The 4,190-nt window shown below is 42.4% G+C and overlaps 1 protein-coding gene across 5 annotated transcripts in view; it reads right to left on the bottom strand.

Annotated features, from left to right (window-relative positions):
• LYPD6B (LY6/PLAUR domain containing 6B) overlaps nucleotides 1-4,190 on the bottom strand; it is a 67,055-nt gene that overhangs the window by 30,383 nt on the left and 32,482 nt on the right. For 2 of the 5 annotated variants that reach the window (XM_014534034.1, XM_014534033.1), the window contains exon 1: nucleotides 2,854-3,349. The exons of 2 other annotated variants lie outside the window; for them this stretch is intronic. The gene's annotated coding sequence lies outside the window, so the exon portion shown is untranslated. Of the gene's footprint in view, nucleotides 1-2,853; nucleotides 3,350-3,375; nucleotides 3,443-4,190 lie in introns of those variants that run through there. One more of the 5 variants, XM_014534035.1, reaches the window with a different exon arrangement.

Here is a 4,190-nt window from a genome sequence, read left to right as displayed (position 1 = left end):
CACTCCGCACCTTAGTATTTTACTTCAGCACTGCGCCTCCTCTGAGCCTCGGTATGCTTTTCTCTTTCCTCCTAGTTGTAGAACATCCACTCAGCCAGCCTTCCTGTGGTTCTGGATGATGTCCGTTCCGTCTTTTAGTTGTATTTTTGAAGTGGTTGTTCGAGGCAGCAAACTCCAGCGTTAACCTATGCCGCCATCTTGGTTTTTTCCAACATATCTCTCTTAATCTAGACCATTAGGTGCTAAATTTTTCATCCTCAAGGTTCATCTCTATCTTGCCCCTACTCCAAACCCCAGGTTCCATGTTTAGAAGGATTTATCTAAACTATAAGATAAGGTAGCTCAGTTGGTTAGAACATTGTCCCAATATGCTAAGGCTGTGGGTTTGACCTCTGGTCAGGGCCCATACAAGAAGCAACCAATCCTATATAATAAAAGCCTAATATGCACATTGTCCCCTGGACCGGGAGTTCGACCGGTATTTCAACCAGGGGTGGAGCTGGTGGGCCAACCACAGGAAGGGAGCCCCAAGCCAATGGCTGGCAGCTGCTAGAGACCCAACCTGTGCATGAATTTTGTGCACTGGGCCTCTAGTGAATGTATAAATGAGTGGAACAACAAATCTCTCTCTCTCTCTCCTTCTCTCTCTGTCTTCCTCTCTTTCTCTAAAATCAATAAATTAAAAAATATTTTAAACTGTAGGTAGAAGATACCTATTATAAAAATTAAGAATGCATAATTGCCATGAAAAGTGTCTGGCCCACATGAAATAATTAAATTATTACATTAGCATAATATATATATATATATATATAACTTTGACAAATTCAAAGAAAATCATTTTTATGTACTCATTAACCACACTGTTTTATTGCCCCTAAATAAGCAATTTATGAGAAATAACTCAACCTCTCCTGGGACTCCATTTGAGGTCCTGACATCCCAAATTTCAGGCTTTCGAGATGGCAAGGGGCAGCAGCTGGAACGTCTCTCCCTAACCCCTGGCAGGAAGGCTTCATCTGTAAAAAGGGGCTGGAACCCACTCCCAGAGGAAAAGATGCAATGGTCCTCGTGCACATACACTGAAGGGGGAATTCCTGCTCGTCAGCTGAGTGAACGAGCTCTATGTTTTCCCACACTTCAGTTTCCTTACATGTAGAATCAAGCATTAAAAGTTGAACAAATTATTTAACTTCTCTATGCCTCGGTTTCCTCATTGTAAAAAGGGAATAATAAAAAATAATGACCTCATGTGAGTGAGTCTCAAGCACTTAGAATAATGTCGGATACAAACCAAGAACTATTCGCTGCCTGCATGTAACACCTTAAAGGCACGTTTAAAACTCTCCCTTTGGACCTGCCTTCCAGGGCTACCTCCTGAGAAGTTGCTGAATATCCTGTCACCATTTTCCTTAGACTAATTAGCTGTGGTACAAATGGAAATTGACTTTCATAACTTTGACTTCACTTTTGCTGAATGATTTACATAATCCTGTAGCGAGGCGGTCCCAGAACTGCATTCCTTTCCTTGGCAAATTTGTACATCTTCCTCCAATGGCAGCATTTTGCTCATCATTGTGTCTGATAAATGACTTGGGGCTAGGGCTAGGCAGAGAACGTCAACCCCTTTCCATGCCCTCAGTGCCAGGGCTTGGATCACCGGGAGCAGAGGGAGATGCTGCCCACAGCCCAGGGCAGAGCCAACAGCCCTCAGTTTGGCAAGAGCATTGAGAAGAGACCTCGGTGGGGCCTGCTTACAAATGGGAGGACAGCGATGCAGTTAGACTCTGGGACCTGGAACCTCCGAGCCCCTACTTTCTGTCACAAGGGGGAAATTAAGCTGTCATGATGTGGAAGGAAATGGCAGAAAACAGTGTTTATAATCAATAGTGTAAATATGTGCTTGTCTGTCTCCTACAGCATCTCTTAACATTATGCTCAGGAGAGCAAAGGAGGAGGCTGTGGAGAATGTTACAAAAATTCTCCCCCAATTCATTTGATCACAGAGAAGCAAGTGGAACCAAACTCTGTGTCCCTGGTGAGAAATAAGAGGACAAACATTTTCCTGGCTACTTATTTGAAAAATATACCTCTGCCACACTCAAAATTTTCACCCAGTATGTCTTTCCCTATACCTTAACTCGTTTAAAATGAACATTTTAAATTTATTTCATAAAATAATCCAATTTATACACTCAAACTGGACTAAACACATTCATTCATTCAGTTATTCAGCCAGTATTTATGGAGCACCTACCATGCTTTTTGTTCCCTGACATAGTCTCAGTCCCTAAAACAAAGTTCCTGAGCTTGGAGATCTGGGTGTCAGATCTCTGGTAGAGCTTATGGGTGTCAGGTACCTAGAACCAATAATTCATTTAATTCTCACCACACCCCTGTGATGTGGGTACTATTATTATCCCCCCTAAACAGATGAGGAATTGAGGTTTCAAGAGAAGATGAGTAACTTACCCAAGGCTACAAAGCTAGTAAATCACACATAGAATTTAAATTCCGGTCCAGTTCCAAACTCATCCATCTTACTTGCTACACTACACTGCTTTCAAAACTCCTTAAATATAGTTGGCTATGATGGCTGTATTTTGTTTATAATCGCCTCCTCTGCTTTTTCTTTGTTTGGTTTGCTGCAATTCTCATCTCCTTCTGTTTGATGCTTTTCTAGTATCTAGAAAATGATCATTTAAAAGCAATTGTACCAAGTCATGGGACCATGGCAGAGCAGGCTAAGAAATGACAGCCATTTGTCCATAAATATTTAAATATATGCACTCCACTTCATTTAGTGCATTATTCAAATTCTGGGCTTTCACAAAAAAGGTTTCCGGAACTTACCAGCTGCTTCCTTTTGTGATCTCAGGGATTCTCATCCAAACAAGGCTCAAAGGACCCATCTTCCAAAATCAGCCTCCTTATATTTACACCTGGTCATGGATGTCATTTGCCTTCTCTTCTGCCAACTCTAAACTGACTAGGGAAGAGAATCAATTTGAATGCTCTCTCTCTAATTGCTTCCTTTCCCTAAACTTGCTTTTTTTTTTCTTTCCCTAAAACCCCCGAAGCCAAAACCATAGTTCAGTGAAGTGAGTGCGATTAAGCAAATTCTGAACCGGCTCAGGGAGTCGCTCTAATTGCTCTAATCAGGGATATTTTCCGGGCTCTGCGGGTGGGAGGCCCAGCCGGCCTAGAACACTGCTTCAGTCCCTGGGCGGTCTGGGTGGTGTGTCAGCAGATGGCAATCACCACTGCTCTGTTTCCAGGTCAATGTGAGGTTGTTCGAGTCTGGAGCTTCAGACCCTAATGGTTCTTCTCGATTTCATTCATCAGTCCACAGAAAAAAAAGCCTGCCTTTAATACCTGAGTGCCCCCGAAGCCCAGGCCACCACTCAGACCACAACATCAGATTCTTCAGTGGGAAGAAGAATGTGGGTGCAGAAGGAGGGGTCTGGCTGTCTCCCTGTCCCTACGCACAGTCCCTCAAGGCAGGTGTAGTCTTTCATCTCTAGCAGTGAGCTTGGCTCAGAGCAGGGGCCCAAATGTTTGCTGAATGCTGTGGAATGAAGAAAGGAGGTGTGAAACTAAAGGCGCATTTTCTTTTAAGGAGCACTTTATGGGACAATGGGTTTATTTAATAATAAGAAGAAAAATGCTTGCGTAGGGAATGTGCATATCACCTACCACACTTAAATGAGAACGCTGAAAAGACTGGCTAGTACTCAGCACATATTTTACCATTAACTCAAAATAGTTAAAGGTTGCCAGTCTGTATGAGAAAGAGAAAGTAAAAGATAGAGGTTGAAATACAGTAGCAAAGCATCAAACTGACTTTAAATCAGGAATTTCTACCAGTATAACGGCAGTAGTAGCAGCAATAATTAATATTCTAACAAGCTTGATTTGGTTATGAAATCCTTCCAGGAAAATTCCAGAACCTCTGGAATTTAATGCCTTCATGAAGCCTACTAGGTCAGTGGTCGGCAAACTCATTAGTCAACAGAGCCAAATATCAACAGTACAATGATTGAAATTTCTTTTGAGAGCCAAATTTTTTAAACTTAAACTATATAGGTAGGTACATTGTTATTAACTTAATTAGGGTACTCCTAAGGCTTAGGAAGAGCCACACTAAAGGGGCCAAAGAGCCGCATGTGGCTCACGAGCCGCAGTTTGCC

This window comes from Myotis brandtii, unplaced genomic scaffold, assembly GCF_000412655.1.
Source record: "Myotis brandtii unplaced genomic scaffold, ASM41265v1 scaffold125, whole genome shotgun sequence".
In the NCBI taxonomy this organism is placed as follows: domain Eukaryota; kingdom Metazoa; phylum Chordata; class Mammalia; order Chiroptera; family Vespertilionidae; genus Myotis; species Myotis brandtii.
This window is presented reverse-complemented; position numbering and strand designations above follow the sequence as displayed.